This window comes from Coregonus clupeaformis, unplaced genomic scaffold (genome assembly GCF_020615455.1).
Source record: "Coregonus clupeaformis isolate EN_2021a unplaced genomic scaffold, ASM2061545v1 scaf0571, whole genome shotgun sequence".
Lineage (NCBI taxonomy): Eukaryota > Metazoa > Chordata > Actinopteri > Salmoniformes > Salmonidae > Coregonus > Coregonus clupeaformis.
The window spans coordinates 240,336-261,471 of record NW_025534026.1 but is presented as its reverse complement, the minus strand read 5'-3'; the positions used below and the strand labels follow the sequence as shown (position 1 = coordinate 261,471).

At 42.0% G+C, this 21,136-nt stretch overlaps 1 long non-coding RNA gene across 1 annotated transcript; it reads left to right on the top strand.

The window, feature by feature from the left end:
- Positions 1–1,356: 1,356 nt before the first annotated feature.
- On the top strand, positions 1,357–20,248 carry LOC123485094. The gene is made up of 3 exons (XR_006658864.1): positions 1,357–1,634; positions 14,927–15,018; positions 18,219–20,248. It is a non-coding gene; the product is annotated as an uncharacterized LOC123485094 (long non-coding RNA).
- Positions 20,249–21,136: the final 888 nt, after the last annotated feature.

Here is a 21,136-nt window from a genome sequence, read left to right as displayed (position 1 = left end):
CCTAGACTAACACCAGCTGACTGTCTGACATCAGCGCGCAGAGATAGCCTGTTGGACCCTCATGACAATCTTCGTCTTAGTAAATAAGGAACTTTGGCGATAGAATAAAACGATGCATGTGAAACTCATTTTGATTAGTGATGAGTTCCCCACGAGAAAACCATTCGAAACTGGTACCAATTTGAATAGCCTTTGTGCGCAAATCGAGGCACCATATTCATAAGCTTCTATGGCCTTGTAACCACTGGCATTGAGCAAATATTTAACAGGAAAGGACAAAGGAGGAGATAAAATAATATTGATTGCGATAATTTACTTGGCCAAAACAAGAGCTTTTTTAAAAAACAGCTTAATCAACATCATCCTTCGGTCGAAACTCGAGCCAAAGTTCGCCAGCGCGACATCATTCGACTATTAGCACAAACGAATAATACTCACCGAGAGATTGGCAATGTTATGCAAATCGTTGTTGGAATAAGGATGAACATCCGTAGCTGTAGTTTATAAAAATCATAATACAGTTTAGAATAAGTCGGTGGCGCTATCTTGGTGTTGCGACTGTGACATTGCTCCTGCACAAAGTGCGTCATTACGCACAGAAAGTAGAAGCGTGCTCTATGGCCTTTTCATTCTTGCTGCTACAATATGCCCAATTTATTGCCACGAGGAGTCGCACCAACACCACCAAAAAGAAAAAAGGAGCGCGAGAAAATGGCCAATATAACTAATCATATAAAATCATAATATTGGCTCCTGCCATGCTTATTAAATCTAAAATGTTTCTTAATACGGACACCAGGGCTAGTTACTCTATAATATGCCAATTTGACGACATTATTATGTAGGCAAAATAAATGTATAATTCGTATAGGGAGAGAAACCACAGGAATGTGTCCACTTTTCTTTCATTGTGTTGTCAATAGTTTGCCGATTTCTATGAATGTCTATTCCATCAATAAGTAGCCTATAACAATATCAGTACAATTGCTGCGCCCAACCTTGGCAATGGAAACCTATAACTTGGAGACGAGTCGAAGTGACGCGCTCAAAATAACCAGGGTTACCACTTAGCAGAAGTCCATTTTGGGAGGTCCCAGCACGAGGACGCAACACCATATATCAACACCTTCCAGCTCTTGGCGATGTCGTGGTCATATAGCCTACAACAGGGCAATAACATCAGCAAGTCCGTTTCCAGAGAATGGATATTTTGAGGACAGTCGGCGGTGCGTGAGCACCGGGGTCTCTCAGACTGGAAAACATCGCATTTATCCATGAAAAAAAAGCTTTGGGGAATCACTGGCACCGTGTACGAGGGCTACACTGTTGCGTAGTTCTTGTTTTGGAAAACAACATTTCAAGTTATTTTGAAAGGAAATGGTGCAATTCGTCCCAAAGGATATTATTTCTAAATTTGGGGATTGTGCAATACCAGCGCAACTGATCAAAAATAGGGGCGGTGGTGGCGAACTTCAACTTCGCACGCATCTCCAATCTCTCCCATACACTCCTCATCAAGCGAGGGTTTTGCGCGAAGTCATCTTGCTGTCCAACGGATGCGGACGAGAGACATCACGGATCCTACCGCGTTGCGCGTTTATGCTCAACATGTTTGTGACATTGAAGAATATCAGGTAAAGACAACGTTAGCTCAGTCAAACAGTGAATATGAATATCCTATTATGGTTCTGTAGATTTCTTTGAATTTATTGTTGCGCCTTCTTGTCTGGATAGGAAGTAGTCGACAATATTGGGACAATTAATTTGTGCCAACTGCGTTTTTGAATAGGATATACTGAATGAATGCTAAAATACCAGGATTTAGCATATTTTGTTCATCATTATGCATCATAATACACTTTTACAAATCAAGGACAAGCCACAATTAATTCCTCACACAATTATAGAGTGCTCTGAAATCAGTGTGTGCCAGAGGCTGGGTCTTTGCGGGCAAGGTGAGTCCTCATTCATTCAACTGGCCTACAAAGTCCCAGTTTCTGGCTCATGTGACCAACACGTTCAGAATATATTGCAAGTGGACTGACAAAATATAGGTTCTGTACTTGTGAACTATTTCGCACTAATGCAATTTGGGGAGACGACATGCACTGCACACTGCCCTGAACATGGGCAACCAAACCAAGTGTAACTTTTGCGCAAAACGCACAGGCCTAGTTTAAGGGCCTCACAGGGATTGATATTAAAATATCAATTATAACACACAATTAATATATAGCCTATATTGTTCCTTATTCTAGAAGTGAGGGGGTCAAATTGAGCTTTTTTATTCATTGTTGTAATAAGATTGTCCTACAAATGATGACAAGTCAGCAGCAAAACTATTTAATACCCTATTACAACACTGATCTATAACTGCTTTTAGATTATATCCTATCAAGTCCATATGTTTTATAAATGTGAAATGTGGGCTTAAATCTCTATGACAGGCCTAAATGTGCTCATCTCAACATGTATCAGACCTACATCTTGGAAATAGTATTTGAATGGCCCATAAAAAACGTATTCATGCAAAGATGCAATAACTTTTATGATATCTCTTAACAGTCTACTTGACCATACTTTCATGTCTAAGATAAAAGTTGAAAGCAACTGAGGGGGAGAAAAGTCCATCTTCTAATATGCTTAAAGTGTGTTGAAGTCATAAAGGTAGCATTGAAGTCAGTTACCAAATTAGTCTCAGACATATTTTCGCTAGCCGAATGCCATAGCCTACATACCCCAGTAATGTATTTAGCATCTATACCCTAAATGCTTTATGTAATTAATATTAGGCATGCTGATGGTGACATCTACATGCTGAAATGACACATAGGTAAGACCTATGCTAAATCATGTGTTTTATTTAAAGCTGAATGCAATAATACCTCATTATTATATATCTGATGATCATTGTCATAGTACTGTATTACAACCTCTACTATTTAGGCCTATTATCCCACCATCTGACTAAAATGCATGTCATCAATACATTTCTTTCTTTTATTCTTTTTTTACAGTTTAAGTAGGCCGTTTTCTTCTCACTCCTTTAACACAGACTTTGTTTATACAAGCCTGCTGTTTTGAGCTACAGTTGTGATAAGCTGCAATTGTCAGATGTGTCAGCTCTGTTTAACTATTTTTCACATCAGTGACCTTATTTTAACACTTAATTAGTTTATCATCAGTATAAGCATAAAAGACAATAGACCTATAAGATTAGCATTTGTCAAATGTATCATCTTCTAACTGGAGAAATGATAATCATCATAAAAATTCACATCAAGAGTGAACTGAGTTTCAAGTTTAGATCGATTAAAAACTGAAACACATAGCTTCTCACTTAGTTTGAGGGCGTAATCTATCATTAACTTTCCTATTGCTCTGTTTCAGGTCATTTTAAGATATATGTAGGACTATGCTAATTTACATCCTACTACCATAAAGATTAAATGACTCAGTACAAAAACTAAACCAAAAACACTGCATGACACAACAACTCTTCAATACCAACCAGGAAAACAGCCAGTATGAGAGAGTAGAGGGCCTAAGTAAGAAGGCTTGTGAGGCTGGTGACACGGGCCTGGGCCTGGATTGAATAAGCACCATGGCTATGCTAGATATCTGGGATATCCACCAAGAGTACTGATTAAAGTTGGGATGTAAACAGTGCTCACTCCTACCGCCTGCCAAGCCTTTCTCAATGGCATTTTACATTGTTCCAGGTCCAGTCAGGCTCATCTCGCCACTTGCAATAGTCCTTGTAATCACTTTAACCAGACCATATCAGTCTCTAACACAGACTGCAGCTGTAACTAGGCCTGGGCCTACAGTACATTTGTGAGTATATGCCAGGGAATGCTTGTTCAAGGTATGTCAGGTCATTGGATTTGTTCGTTGAGTTTCCAACTTAAATACAGCAATTCAAAAGACATAACATATGTAACATATTGTCATTACGTAGTAATTGTGAATACAGCAAACTCCTCTAATTCAACTGGCCTAGGTTGTGTTTACATTGTCTGCTACAGTAAAAGCTGAAGAGCTAATGAACTAGACTAGGGACCCTCCTGAGAAAGACTGAAGCTCTGAAGTTCTGAACTCATTCAACTCCTTTTAAAACACCTACGCTAATCCTAATAAAACTCAGCCATTATAAATATACAATTCATAAATTGCTTTGTGTAAATATGCAACCCTCTAGCCCCATCCATCTAAACCCAAAAGTCTAATGTGTTGGCCGACCGACCGCCCGGTTGGTTTTTCTTTCACCTCTGTTGTTCGAATGATCCAGCCATATTTCTGCTAGTACCCAACTAATCGAAGCTGTGAACCCACTCCTCAGCCAGTCCACAAGCCAGTAAACGCTACAGTTCAATCTCAAAAAGTTTGGAAGAGACATAAGAGAGAGAGGGAGAAAGAGAGAGAGAGAGAGAGAGGGAGGGAGAAAGAGAAAAAGGCAGCAAGAAAAGTGAGGGACTTTTAGGGGCAGCTGTGTTTTATTAACCCAGTCATAATGCCCCTAAAAATCCTTATTGCTCTTGCAATGGTCAACAAAATCTCCTATTAGAACAAGTCTCTATGTTATGAGCGAATCACTCATACTGACACATTACAAGCTCTATGAAATCCATTGGTCACATTGTCACGTCACTGAAAGATGTTCAGACAGTCTTGGAGCAAGTTGGAGGGCATTGAAAATGGAATAGAAAATGCTTATTTGTTATTCTCAACTGACGCATTTCGACATTACGACCGTCGTCAGGGTGCTTTCCTAACTTGTCAATGAATTAGTCAAACAAATCTAGTTAGACGCAACTCTGCCCTCAGATGTTCTTATCCGAAGTTCACTGCTCGTTCAAGGTGCTACGTTCAGCATCACGATACTTTAGATGAGTGGGATGATTCGAGATCAGAGCACACTTTGGCCAGACAGAACTATAGACATCTTCATCCTCACTAATGACAGCTATGTACCCTGCAGGCTGGCCTGAGGATGTCATTATCACCCCAGTCTCCATTGTTTAACATGCAGACAAGTGAGCTATATGTCCTTCAGTGTCTTGACTTTGCGCCAAGGGTCAGACAGAGAGACGGACAGAGGATTCTGATCTGATCCGGGTGGGGTGTGGTGGGGTTGGAGAACTCTCTGAGAGGGGGAGGCTGGCTGGAGGAGACGGAGAGGAGTGCTCCGCCGTGGGGGTGACTCATCACCTTCGGAGGCTATTCAGTGATCGTGAATCTTCGGTTGGTCGGTGAATCCGCCGTCCTCCTTGCCACAGCCAGAGAGGGGCTGGGAAGGAAAGTGTGGGGTGCCTGGCTGGGCTGATGACTCAGGGCCACGCACCGCACAAGGAGTGTGGGAGGAGGGGGGAGGGAGGGGGGGAGGGAGGAATTACTCAGAGCATGTGGAATCTCATACAGCTATCACAGGACAGACACTGTGCTCTACTAGGTTCAGAGGCTCTGTAGAAGTCTGTCCTTAGACACAATGGTAATGGCAGTGGTAAGATGGCTAAGGGCCATTGGTTTCAATTGAAGAGGAACAGAACAGAGTAGTATCTTCTTGTCCTCGCACTGAAACAAAGTCATGCCCCCCTTCCTATTTAATGAATTTTGTATTTCTATTACAGCAAGTCGGTGCAGGTTTGAAGTTCTGCAACTCCAGCAAAGTAATTAAGCATTGCATGCTGTCAAAATATTCCATTACAAAAGTCTTGAAGATTTGGGAAGTGTCTCCGATGACTATAGATGGGAGGGGGAGGTGAGTTGGGCCGTTTAAAGTCCAGTTCTTCCTGTTTCTTTCTTGAGGGATGATGCTCCTCCATCTCTGTCATTGGAGAAATCCTTTCGAATAACAAAGGTTCCTTTGAGTGATGATGACAAACATTTCCAGAAAGAGAAGGTGAATGGTGAGAGAACTACCTGTATGACATGCACCATGGGCTCTCTATGCACCCCCTCTAGTGTGAGTCATCAGGCCTAAAGAAGCCAAGCTGTGAGTGGTGATTCAGGTGTTGATAATGGCCAATGGTGGAGGGCTGGTCGGCCGACAGGTGGGGGCTGGTGTGTGTTGGGTGAGTGTATTGTGTGCAGTGTGCATGTATTGTTATGTGCATTGTGTGCATGTATTGTGTGATGTCAGTGTGGAAGGAGGTAACATGTGGGTGTGTCTCCATGGAGGGGGGTTGGTGTTGTGTGATGTATGACTCAACAGGAGAGAAGGGCACACCCATGGGACGAGCCCAGGCTCCCTTCAGCGGCGGCATGGGCCCAGATCTCACTGACTATGGGTGCCATGATTAAGGTGTGTGGGCCTAACTGATGGAGCTCCAACACTTGAAGAGCCACTCAAATCCTACACAAACACACCCGACACAAAGGCAGAGACGCCGGGCGAGAAAGTGGAGCACACCTTCACCCTCTGCTGTATCCCCCTTTATAAATAAACTCTTCCAACCTGATTTCAGCCAACCAGCTACTGAGTGTCTGAGACCTGGGCACGTATTCACAAAGCGTCTCAGAGTAGCAGTGCTGATCTAGGATCAGGTCCCCCCTGTCCATACAATCATATTCATTATGATCTAAAAGGCAAAAACGGATCCTAGATCTGTACTCCTACTCTGAGACGCTTTATGATGGGGACAACCCAGAGTAAATAGAACGACTTAGCTATGGCTTAACCATGTGTTGCATCTCCACAATGGTAATTTCCTCCAGTAACTACTAATCATTAAAGGTCTCACTCCCAATCACCTGGATAGTGTTTATAATACTTGGTAAATTCCCATCATTCTGAAATAGCCTGATTGTGTTTAATTGGAGAGTTCACTAAACAGAGTCCACCCACCAGCATCAACAAATCCAATGTATTTTAACAGCAGGCAACAATTTAATCCGCCTGTGCTCCATATATCGCCATTGTAAACAACCAAGATGCCGAGCCCAATGTTGCACAATGAGCCTAAGTTTAGGAGGAGGAGTTGAAAGGTCAGCTAAACAGTTCTCCTAGGCTTTCCCTGCCTTTTAAACAGGAGTCCTGTCAATTTTTATCTTGGTCAGATCTCTTGACTTATGGCTGTGTACACTAATGCTGCACTTCTGGCGGCTCCTTAACCCACTGTTTGCTTTGTTTCATATGGACTGGAATGTCAAGTTGCTTGTTGGCGTGGAGGCTTGTGCGCTGAGTCGCCGACAAAGCATGGAATGAATGCTTTGCAGGCTAATGGGCGGGCTAACCTTTTCCAGTTTGTCATGGTGAGTTTGTTTGCGTATATGCATACCTCATATTCATATTCAGTGCTAACGTTAGTGCTTATGTGTTTCCATTCTGTGAATATAGGGCCAGTTTTCAGAGAAAACTGCCTCATTCAGCACAAATATTATGGAAGACCATTTATACACTTCTCTTCACTCCTTGTCCTCGCCAACCAGCCATTGGAGAGGTGCTGAGAGATTTGTAGTTGTTTTCTGGCAATTTGGGGTCAACGATGCATGTTAGCAAACCTTTCCGACTCTCTTAGTTTGCATTGCAAAACCAGGAGGCCCCCTGACGTGCATTGTGCAATGTGTCCAGCACTCCGTTGGGCGATTGGCATGTGTCTGATGATGCTGATGCTTTAGATATGGTTGTGGCCGTTGAATTAAGCGTTCACAGTAAACTAATGTTGGCAGGGGGTCTGTATTGGCAAGAATGCACAAAATCCCTGTCATTCAGTAACTAATAGACAACTTTTACGCTAAAAAATACTTCGTAGAATAAGCCACAGATGCTCAACCGTTCAAATCTCTGCACAGTACGATGGAAAGGACTAAAGGGAGACCACCTTGCTACCTCAAATGGCCTCCTGTAGTCTTCTCAAGGACTGAGTGGGGCTGGTGAACTTAATGAGATTTTCATGGTTTCCGAAGTATCTTTGGGTTCTCTCAGTCGGTCTCAACAGCACAGCATGAAGCTACAGCTTGAAGACCCACAGTCTAGTCCTCCTTGTCCAGCATGGCTCAGTTGATAGGACGACATGACCGTGGGGAAATCCAATTCTTCCTCAAAACCCCTCTAATATGACAGTTGAACTGTTTTCTGCCCCTATCAAAACTGTCAATGGAGCTCCTTCAAATCAGAGAAAACATGATTGTTCCTCTTTGGTCTTTATGTTGGCAAACCCCCTTCGTCTTGAAGGCAAAGCAAAATCCATTTATAGTACATTTCAGGGGGAAAATGTGTGTGTAGCATAACCGTTCTAATAATATGCCATTTAGCAGACGCTTTTATCCAAAGCGACTTACAGTCATGTGTGCATACATTTTTACGTACAGTGGGGGAAAAAAGTATTTAGTCAGCCACCAATTGTGCATGTTCTCCCACTTAAAAAGATGAGAGAGGCCTGTAATTTTCATCATAGGTACCTATCAACTATGACAGACAAAATGAGAAAAAAAATCCAGAAAATCACATTGTAGGATTTTTAATGAATTTATTTGCAAATTATGGTGGAAAATAAGTATTTGGTCAATAACAAAAGTTTCTCAATACTTTGTTATATACCCTTTGTTGGTAATGACACAGGTCAAACATTTTCTGTAAGGTTTTCACACACTGTTGCTGGTATTTTGGCCCATTCCTCCATGCAGATCTCCTCTAGAGCAGTGATGTTTTGGGGCTGTCGCTGGGCAACACAGACTTTCAACTCCCCTCCAAAGATTTTCTATGGGGTTGAGATCTGGAGACTAGCTAGAGCCACTCCAGGACCTTGGAAATGCTTCTTACGAAGCCACTCCTTCGTTGCCCGGGCGGTGTGTTTGGGATCATTGTCATGCTGAAAGACCCAGCCACGTTTCATCTTCTATGCCCTTGCTGATGGAAAGAGGTTTTCACTCAAAATCTCCACGATACATGGCCCCATTCATTCTTTCCTTTACACGGATCAGTCGTCCTGGTCCCTTTGCAGAAAAAAACAGCCCCAAAGCATGATGTTTCCACCCCCCATGCTTCACAGTAGGTATGGTGTTCTTTGGATGCAACTCAGCATTCTTTGTCCTCCAAACACGACGAGTTGAGGTTTTACCAAAAAGTTCTATTTTGGTTTCATCTGACCATATGACATTCTCCCAATCCTCTTCTGGATCATCCAAATGCACTCTAGCAAACTTCAGACGGGCCTGGACATGTACTGGCTTAAGCAGGGGGACACGTCTTGCACTGCAGGATTTGAGTCCCTGGCGGCGTAGTGTGTTACTGATGGTAGGCTTTGCTTACTTTGGTCCCAGCTCTCTGCAGGTCATTCACTAGGTCCCCCGTGTGGTTCTGGGATTTTTGCTCACCGTTCTTGTGATCATTTTTGACCCCACGGGGTGAGATCTTGCGTGGAGCCCCAGATCGAGGGAGATTATCAGTGGTCTTGTATGTCTTCCATTTCCTACTAATTGCTCCCCACAGTTGATTTCTTCAAACCAAGCTGCTTACCTATTGCAGATTCAGTCTTCCCAGCCTGGTGCAGGTCTACAATTTTGTTTCTGGTGTCCTTTGACAGCTCTTTGGTCTTGGCCATAGTGGAGTTTGGAGTGTGACTGTTTGAGGTTGTGGACAGGTGTCTTTTATACTGATAACAAGTTCAAACAGGTGCCATTAATACAGGTAACGAGTGGAGGACAGAGGAGCCTCTTAAAGAAGAAGTTACAGGTCTGTGAGGCCAGAAATCTTGCTTGTTTGTAGGTGACCAAATACTTATTTTTCCACCATAATTTGCAAATAAATTCATAAAAAATCCTACAATGTGATTTTCTGGATTTTTTTCTCTCAATTTGTCTGTCATAGTTGACGTGTACCTATGATGAAAATTACAGGCCTCTCATCTTTTTAAGTGAGAACTTGCACAATTGGTGGCTGACTAAATACTTTTTCCCCCCACTGTATGGGTGGTCCCGGGGATCGAACCCACTACCCTGGCGTTACAAGCGCCATGCTCCACCAATTGTTCTACAGGGCGAACAAAGAGCTGTTTTATGTTGGCACTAGATTGATGTCTGTGGATCACAATGTGACAAGGCAGACCTCAGAAGACCCTTGCCCAGCAGTTAGTGATGTGCCTTCTTATTCTTGGAGCCGCCCTCTCATTCCAGGACATAGAAACCCTTGGCCTGGCCATCCATAGCTGCCCAACTCCAAAACCAACAGTGCTGCCCATGTTTTATAATATATTTTACATGTGTAACCAAAGAGGGCAAGTGTTTTTTTCATGACACCTAATGTCTTTTATTTTAGTGGACAGCATCTTTCATTGCCCCTTTTTGCTTTTTTGTTATTCCACAAGTCTTTGTCTTGGCCAGCTCCAAGAATAAGAAGTGTACATAGCACTGCGGGATCTGAGGCGTCACACACTGTGGGGATGTTCTTTTGGTCATGTGACGTCTGGAGTTGACACTGGCATCAAACCTCCGCCGTCCGTTTCACACTCCAACACTGCAAGTAGGATCTTTTGACTTCCTTGACTTCCCCTTTTAGCTTGCAGTGGAGCAAAGGGGCTTTAAAAAGGGGCTTTACAGCGCTCGACATCGAAACCCTGTTTTGGAATGCTTTGTTTAGATCAGTGTTCACCAACCGGTCGATCGCGATCAACTGGTCGATCTCCAAGGCATTCCTAGTCGATCGCCAACATTTCTTATTCAACTCGTGCTGTTGGCGGTAGGTGCACCCAATTTAGCTACCCTGCACGCCGGGTAGGCGATGTGTTCCCATTTTGAACCATTTCATATGTCTGAAGGTACAAACCCTGCCTTCCCGGACGGAGCAAATCAAGTGCACTATAGGCCTACCAATCGAATGGCTCAGATTACTGTGTCTGCAGTAACGTAGCAGGCGTGAAAGAAAGCTACAGCAAAGTTGATACTGTGAAATATTTAAACTTTTAAAACCATGACTAGAGAGAGACTGTCAACGAATACAGCAAAGAGCTGCTGTTTTTATGAGTGAGTTCATGTTTAAGTTTTTACTCAACACTTTCTATTCAACACTTTTATAAGCCATAAAATGCACGTTTCCCTACTTCCACTAGCGCTACAACCAGCACTACAGCTGCAATGAATGAGTAGGAAAGTGTATCAATAGGCTTGCGTTGTTATTATTAACGGCTTGGGTCTTTTTTAATATTGAGGAATATTTCACTTTCTCTGGTCATAGGAGTAACAACATTAATTTGTGCATGAGCCAGAAATGAGGCAGAAATAATGCAATGCCACTCGGGTTTCGCCATCAGCTGGAAGACGGTGTCACTTTTTGGTCAGTGTTAGCAGAGGACTCTCAGTCTGCTGCTCTCTCCCTCTGCAGAGACTGACCATCAGATGCAGGCTCCATCAGCCCAGTAAAATGTTAAAAAGCAAATTATTTAAATGTATGCTCATTCAGCTGTCTCTCACAAGTAATACAACAACTGGGCTGATATTTATATTTTAAAAAGATATGTTAATATATAAGTATGTGTATGTATATGTATGTATATTTATATATACACTACCAGTCAAAAGTTTGGACACACCTACACATTCAAGGGTTTTTCTTTATTTTCACATTGTAGAATAATAATAGTGAAGACATCAAAACTATGAAATAACACATATGGAATCATGTAGTAACCAAACAAAGTGTTAAACAAATCAAAATATATTTTATAATGTATATACAGTACCAGTCAAACATTTTGGACACACCTACTCATTCAAGGGTTTTTCTTTATTTTTACTATTTTCTACATTGTAAAAAGCATATGTGTGAACTCCTTCAAGACTGTTGGAAAAGCATTCCAGGTGAAGCTGGTTGAGAGAATGCCAAGTGTGCAAAGCTGTCATCAAGGCAAAGGGTGGCTATTTGAAGAATCTCAAATATAGAATATGTTTGATTTGTTTAACACTTTTTGGTTACTACATGATTCCATATGTGTTATTTCTACAATGTAGAAAATAGTAAAAATAAAGAAAAGGCTTTGAATGAGTAGGTGTGTCCAAACTTTTGACTGGTACTGTGTGTGTGTGTGTGTGTTATATATATTATATATATGGGGATTGGAAATGATGCAGACAATTACATTGATGGAAGCTACAATCTATCTGCAATATTAAAGCTGATCCACACCCTAAAATAATAATAAGTAATACAACAACTGATCTATTACCAGTGTGATCATATAGCCTACCTCAAATGTTGAAATATAATTGTAAAAATGGTCTGAGAAGAAAAGCCAATATGCAGTGATAATGTTTTGGGCCTATAGCCTACTGCACAAACCTCATTACTACAGTACTGTTGCCTAGGCTTACGTTTTTAAATCATGTAAAAAACGAATATGAACGGTAGATCGCGGCTTGCATTTTGACTCAGAATGTGACCCCTGCTTTAGATCGTTCCAGGTGGTTCCTGCCTTCTTCGTCTTTTATTATTCCTCTTAATCTTCTTCATTGTCTTCGTCTTCTTCTCAATAAATAGATTTTATTCAGTAGCCAACTGTTGCATCAATGCTACCATTTATAGAACTTGGCTGTAGATTTCTTCTAAAGTCGGGTAATGTTTATAATTTAACACACCACACAACTGCAGTCTTTTGAAGCTTTAGCAACTTCTGCCACGGCCATTTTATATATCTAAATTTGTTAATAAAGAAGTTGTATTGGAGTAAACACTGCGTCTCCATTCCCAGAGCGAGAGAGAAGAAAATTAATGTAATGCAGTAAACTGAACTCAACTTTGCCTTGTTCATGAACTCCATTAAAAATAACCTGTTCCAACAAGTGAAACACTCTCCAGCTAAGCTAACACAAAGGCCCTTTAACATAACATAAGATAATTGGTTTTCAATTATGAGATACCAATAAAAACCAGGTTAAAGGCTGAGAAACGCTTGAAAAGTTTCGGCCATAACCATATAAAGGCATTTTCTCTAAATACTTTGATACATTGCCTTCAGAAAGTATTCACACACCTTGACTTTTTCCACATTTTCTTGTGTTACAGCCTGAATTTAAAATTGATTAAATTGAGATATTGTGTCACTGGCTTACACACAATACCCCATAATGTCAAAGTGGATAAATGCTTTTCTACATTTTTACAAATTAATTAAAAATGAAAAGCTGAAATGTTTTTTGACAATAAGTATTCAACCCCTTTATTATGCCAAGCCTAAATAAGTTCAGGAGTAAAAATGTGCTTAACAAGTCACATAATAAGTTGCATGGACTCACTCTGTGTGCAATAAGTGTTTAACATGATTTTTTTATGACTACCTCATCTCTGTACCTCGCACATACAATTATGTGTAAGGTCCCTCAGTCGAGCAGTGAATTTCAAATACAAATTCAACCACAAAGACCAGGGAGGTTTTCCAATGCCTCACAAAGAAGGGCACCTATTGGTAGATACATAAAATTAAATAAAAAGCAGACACTGAATATCCCTTTTTATGTATTATTTTTTACATTATTAGTTTTGTATCATTCATTACTTGTCCATATATGTATATATTCTTAAATTCCATTCCTTACTTAGATTTGTGTGTATTGGGTATATGTTGTGAAATTCTTAGATATTACTTGTTAGATATTACTGCACTGTTGGAGCTAGAAGCACAAGCATTTCGCTACACCCACAATAACATCTGCTAAACATGTATGTGACAAATAAAATTTGATTTGATCAATACACCCATTCACTACAAAGACCCAGGTGTCCTTCCTAACGCCATTGCTGGAGAGGAAGGAAACTGCTCAGGGATTTCACCATGAGGCCAATGGTGACTTTAAAACAGTTAAATGGTTGTGATAAGAGAAAACTGAGGATGGATCAACAACATTGTTGTTACTCCACAATACTAACCTGAATGACAGAGTGAAAAGAAGGAAGCCTGAACAGAACACAAATATTCCAAAACATGCATCCTGTTTGCAATAAGGCACTAAAGTAAAACTGCAAAAAATGTGGTAAAGAAATTAACTTTATGTCCTGAATACAAAGTGTTACGTTTGGGGTAAATACAACATCACTGAGTACCCCTCTTCATATTTTCAAGCATGGTGGCTGCATCATGTTATGAATATGCTTGTCATCGGCAAGGACTAGGGAATTTCTTTAGGATAAAAATAAACAGAATAGAGATAAGCACAGGCAAAATCCTAGAAGAAAACCTGGTTCAGTCTGCTTTCCACCAGACACTGGGAGATGAATTCACCTTTCAGCAGGACAATAACCTAGAACACAAGGCCAAATATACACTGGAGTTTCTTACCAATACGACATTGAATGTTCCTGAGTGGCCTAGTTCATTTTTTGACTTAAATCTGCTTGAAAATCTATAGCAAGACTTGAAAATGGCTGTCTAGCAATGATCAACAACCAACTTGACAGAGCTTGAATTTTTTTTTAAATATGCAAATATTATACATTCCCGGTGTGCAAAGCTCTTAGAGACTTACACAGAAAGACTAACCGCTGTAATCGCTGCCTAATGCAATTCTAAGATGTTCTGACTCAGGGGTGTGAGATGTTTCTGTATTTCATTTTCAATACATTTACAAACATTTCTAAAAATATGTTTTCACTTTGTCTTTATGGGGTATTGTGTGTAGATGGGTGAGAATAAAATATATTGAATATATGAATACTTTCTGAAGGCACTGTATACCCAACAGAAAACACCTTCCCACACACATACAAGTTGACCCTGGGTGTCTGCTGAGGTGTTGACGGGGGATTGGCTGCCGAGTAACAGACGCTGCAACCAATTAGCATACAGAGTAGTGATGTGTGATGTAGCCTCGAATGCCCTCCGGTTAACAGAGAGGATAGCATGAACACACCGCACTCTCTCTTCTCTCTGTCTATCTCTTAATCTGTCTTCCCTTTTCACTCTCTCTTCCTCCCCTCTTTCTCTCTCTTCCTCCGCAGGTTCAGACCGTCTAGAGGCCTTGTGATCCGACTGAGCCCTGGCTTTGTGGGATAGTCTAGGACTCCAGCATAAAGATAATGAGACAGTCACGGTGGGTCTAGTTTTCCAGGAAGTCAACTGGAGTAGTGAGAATCTTTAAACTACTCTTCTCTCCCACTGGGGACAATGAGTCAAGTCTCATTCAGAGAAAGAGAGAGAGAAAGATAACCCTGTGGTGGGCGTAAGTAAGAGGATGGATGGTTTAATTGGGCGAAGGGAATGAAATGGATTCATTTCTGGTTTGTTTAAAAGGCGTAGTAATTAGAGGCGGGAATAGAACAGTATTAGCAGCAGAGGTGAGAGAGAAGTAAAGTGAATGCTTGACATTTCCCATTAGAAACTGCATCTAGGCCGGTCATATGTGTTAAATAGCCATCTGTATAGGTCTGTTGTACTGTACAGAGCATTATGTGGTCATGGCCCACTGAGCTTAGAGAATCAACTCTCTCAACTCCCTTGTAAACCAGATTACCATCTGAGTGGGACTCGCCTGGTTAAACAAAGGATAGATCAAATAAATAAAGGCGGAACTTTCACCTCACGCAGGCTGCGGTTTACAATGGTGTGGAGTGGGACATGGGATGGATGGGTGAGATTTACTACACTAGTAGAGTCACAAGGGGCTGGAGTGAAGTGCTTCTCTCTGCTCTCCTCTCATCCCCTTTTCTCTGCTTATTAATGCAGTTGCCTGGTATGTGGGTCACACCATGATTTTGTGTGTGTGTGTGTTTTCACACACCTTTGTGTATGCACTTCTATTTGTGTGTGTCCGTGTGTGTACCTCGGTGTGCACCTGTGTGTATCTGTCTGTCTGTCTGTGTGTTCCTATATGTGTATGTACCTCTCGCCAGACGGGGAGATATTTCAGTGTGACACGCTGCTTGGCATGTTTGCCTTGCTCCCAGCCATCAGGAGAAGTGTACACATCCCTCATCCAGGCTACGGAGGAAGGATGTTTTTGATGAAGTGGAGGGCTGAATTTAGGCCCAGGCATTCTCAGTATCTGTCACCCAACTCCAATAGATCACTGTGCAGTGTGCTGCCCTGAGGAAGTGTGTGTCCGTGTTTACTCCCTCCCTCCTAGGTTCAGGTTGCTTTGAGCTGAGCCCAGTAAATATACACAGTGCCTTTAGAAAGTATTCATACCCCTCGACTTATTCCACATTTGTTGTGTTACAGCCTGAATTTAAAATGGATTAAATCGATTTTCTTCTCACCCATCTACACACAATACCCCATAATTACAAAGTGAAAACATGTTTTTAGAAATGTTAGCAAATTTATTGAAAATGAAATGCATGTTAGAATCACCTTTGGTAGTGATTACAGCTGTGTGTTTTTCTGGTTAGGTCTTTAAGAGCTTTGCACACCGGGATTGTACAATATTTGCACATAATTCTTTTTTAAATTCTTCAAGCTCTGTCAAGTTGGTTGTTGATCATTACTTGACAGCCATTTTCAAGTCTTGCCATAGATTTTCAAGCCAATTTAAGTCAAACCTGTAACTAGGCCACTCAGGAACATTCAATATAGTCCTGGTAAGCAACTCCAGTGTATATTTGGCCTTGTGTTTTAGGTTATTGTCCTGCTGAAAGGTGAATTGGAAAGCAGACTGAACCAGGTATTCCTCTAGAATTTTGCCTGTGCTTAGCTCTATTCAGTTTATTTTTATCCTAAAAAACTCCCTAGTCCTTGCTGATGACAAGCATATCCATAACATGATGCAGCCACCACCATGCTTGAAAATATGAAGAGTGGTACTCAGTGATGTGTTGTGTTGGATTTGACTCAAACATAACGCTTTGTATTCAGGATCTTTTTTGCAGATTTACTTTAGTGCCTTATTGCAAACAGGATGCATGTTTTGGACTATTTTTATTCTGTACAGGCTTCCTTCTTTTCACTCTGTCATTCAGGTTAGTATTGTGGAGTAACTACACTATATTGAAAAAAAGTATGTGGACACACCTTCAAATTGGTGGATTCAGCTATTTCAGCCACACCCATTGCTGACAGGTGTATAAAATCAACTGACCTGCCCAGAGCCCTGACCTCAACCCCATCAAACACCTTTGGGATGAATTGGAACGCCGACTGCGAGCCAGGCCTAATCGCCCAACATTAGTGCCCGACTTCACTAATGCTCGTGGCTAAATGGAAGCAAGTCCCTGCAGCAATGTTCCAACATCTAGTGGAAAGCCTTCCCGGAAGAGTGGAGGCTGTTATAACAGCTAAGGGGGGACCAACTCCATATTAATGCCCATGAATTTGGAATGAGATGTTTGACGAGCAGGTGTCCACATACTTTTGGATATGTAGTGTACAATGTTGTTGATCCATCCTCAGTTTTCTCCTATCACAGCCATTAAACTCTGTAACTGTTTTAATGTTACCATTTGCCTCATGGTGAAATCCCTGAGCCGTTTCCTTTCTCTCCGGATACTGAGTTAGGAAGGACGCCTGTATCTTTGTAGTGACTGGGTGTATCGATACACCATCCAAAGTATAATTAATAACTTCACCCTGCTCAAAGGGATATTCAATGTCGGCTTTTCTTTTCTACCAATAGCTACCCTTCTTTGGGAGGCATTGGAAAACCTCCCTGGTCTTTGTGGTTGAGATTGACTGCTCGACTTTGGGACCTTACAGATAATTCTATGTGTGGGGTACAGAGATGAAGTAGTTATTCAAAAATCATGTTAAACACTATTATTGCACACAGTGTGAGTCCATGCAACTTATTATGTGACTTGGTAAGCATATTTTTACTCCTGAATTTATGTAGGCTTCCCATAAAAGGGGTTGAGACTTTTCAGCTCAAGACATTTCAGCTTTTCATTTTTAATTAATTTGTAAAATGTCTAAAAACATAATTCCACTTCGACATTATGGGCTATTGTGTAGGCCAGTGACACAAAATCTAAATTTAATCCATTTTAAATTCAGGCTGTAACACAAGAAAATGTGAAAAGATTCAAGGGGTGTCAATACTTATTGAAGGCAATGTACACAGTGACACTTGCTTTCCCTTCCTAAAGTTTCACTACATTTATTCCCTACTTAGTTTTGAGTACATCATTTTGACTTACAGTATGTATTGAGATGTTTGGATGGACTTTAAAGTCATCAAGTTGTGGTGCTCATGTACTGTATTCTCGGTCGACTACAAAGTACTATGAATATGGTAGGGAAACTCACCGTGCTGTATGTATTTTTGAACAATGCCATAACAATGTCATCTGCCCTGTTTAGAGTTGTTTGCCAGATGGCTTCCATGGAGTTTCTCAGCCTCCACCAAATAGGGAATTGCCATTGACAGCAAGTAAACAACCAGAACACCAACTGCCGCCAATGTGAACGTCTTAAGGTAGGAGCTATCTTTGGTAGCAAGCGTCTCTGCTACATTCAAAACTACGGATGCAGTTATCAGGTAAAAAACGACATCCTCCTTACACTACCTCTCAAACTCTTTCACAACCCAAACTCAACTCTGACAATCTTTATCCCAAATGTTGAATTAACATTGAATGAATGTATTCTCACTGTATACATATTATCCGTATAGGCTGGGTTAAAGGTCATAAAGCATCCAGTGACAGGTGGAAATGAAGACCACACAGCCTGATGAGATCAAGTTGAAGAGGGAGGACATATTGAACTTGTGGGTCATAGGTCAAAGGCTGAACTCTCTCCCTCTCCCCCGCTCTCTTTCACTCTCACCTTTCTCCTTCCCTCTACCCCACTATTTCCTTATTTGCATCTCTCTATCTCTCTCTCACACACACACACACACACACACACACACACAGCCTGGCTGTTAGTTTCTCCATATGTTTTGACTATGTGCTACCTGAGCTGGTCTGTGCTGTGGGCCTGTGGCAGGTCTCTGGCAGGCAGCAGTATCAGGTTGGAGGGAGGCTTGGTGGTCTGTGTGTGACATGGAGAAGGGCCCACCGGCACCGCAGCAGCACCACTGAGGCCACCCTGCCAGGGCCTCTGCTTACAGTCACTGTGAGTTACGACCATTGCTCCTCACTCACACACACACACACACACACACACACACACACAAGATACACGCTGACAGTCGCATACACACACACAGAGGCGAATGGCCCCCCATACTAGCAGCCATACACACGCTGAGGCGAGACATACTCCTACCAGGAGCTTAAGCCCTCTCTGAGAAAGCCCATTCCCACTGGGCTTGTTAAAGACAGGCCATGTAGAAAGAGCACATTTAAATCCCACACATCAAATACAGGGGCAATGTAATGTGTAGCTAATAGCTCTCTGTGCATTTACACACACACACACACACACACACACACTGAATAACCCCACCAGGGGCCAGACACACATAGATGAATGATCCTTAACAGAGGACACACACACAAACTCCCACTCCCAAAGCCCTTAATCACAGGCGTGTACAGGCCCAGCATACATGTTTATGTCCACAGATCAATCCAGCTGATCCAGCAGCAGCCCGACCTTTACCTGACAGATCAACAAAGCTCTCTCTCTCTCTCTCTCTCTCCCTCTCTGAAATGCTTTACTTTAAAACGTAAGCTTTTGCTAATTAAATCAATGCAATTGTCTTGTTGTTTGTTCTACAGCAAGGAGAAAATCCCCGGAAGGTGTATATGTGTTTTTAGTGTAGTCGCGGGTGTTGTGTGCATATGTGTATTTGTGTGTGTCTGAATGTAATACAGTATCTCATGCAACAATCACAGGATGGAATGCTCCTTGGTCCACAGGAGAGGATGGATGGAGAGAGGCTGGATGGAGAGAGGCTGGATGGAGAGAGGCTGGATGGAGACTAAAGATGGATGGATGGAGGATAAAGAGATGGATGGAGAAAGGATGGATGGAGAGAGGCGTGGGTGTGGATGAATGGTCCCAGGGAGGTGAGCGGAGGCCCTGCAGTACTAAAAGCCGGCGACTCAGACCATACACACCCACTCACAGGGACCTAACACCACTCACAGGATTGCTCCCTGGTCCACTGCTCCCACATGCTAAAACACTTACATACAATACACACACACAAAGATGGCAAAATGCTAAATGTGAAGTTCCAAGCACATTCAAAATACATTCCCGAGACACAGACTACCAGTCAGTCAGAGACATAAACACACGTTCTTGTGTGTGTGTTGTTGCCATGCGATGGTGATGAGCAGCACATGACATGAATGGGGCGTGGAGCTCAACCTCTTATCAGACAAAGGAGATACACAGAGAGGAGGGGGGAGAGAAGGATGGGAGGGGGAGAGGAGGATGAGAGGGGAGGAGAGGAGAAGGGAGTGTAAGGGGGAGGAGGAGGGGAGAGGAAGGGGATGTGCCGCCCCATACTGCAGTCATGAGTTCTCCATCCCGTTCGACACGCCGAGTCCCGTGGGGAAAAGGCCATAAAAACTTTGAGCTGGAGCTAAAACCACCCTCACACACAGTCAAGAGTCACAATACACACACACAGGAACGGGACTGCGTAAATCAATGCCATTCGCCCCGGGAGTAACCCTTTTGCTTTGAGTTGAGGAAGTCCAGACAAGTTATTTCCACACACACACTGTTCATGTGACCCCACAAATTCACTTCCTTTTCTGTATGTCTTGACCGAAAATGTGACTGAAATGTTGCGTTTGTCAATAAAATGATTGATTTGCAAGTATATAGTGTGTGGGAGTCATTATTTTTGTTCACTTAGGGGGGAAGTCATGTTAGAGTTATGCGTGCGTAAATTGAACTTTATTCCCTTTCTATGCACTCCTCTCTATTCGTATTCTGACATTGAACTTAAGCATGAGGAAACGCATGTGACAGCCAGCTATTCATTTGGGCTGGAGATCATAGATAGAGGTGTGGCAGAGATGTGTCTATAGATACGCCGTATTCTGCCCTTGACTTAATTACCTCATAATTCCACCGCCTTTAAATGCGAGGAAACCATGAATAAGGTCGAGCAACTGTCGGTTCCAGGTGGAAAAACATATTTCCAATAGAAATAACACAAATTCTCCATGCATGTATTAATTGATAAGAGCTAGGTAAATGAGTAATCCATTTGGAGAAGGGGATTGTAATTACAAATAGCAATTGCTTTAGATAATTTTTCCTTATGATCGCTGGAGATGAATGTGAAACCAGTCAAATGGAAGCAAACT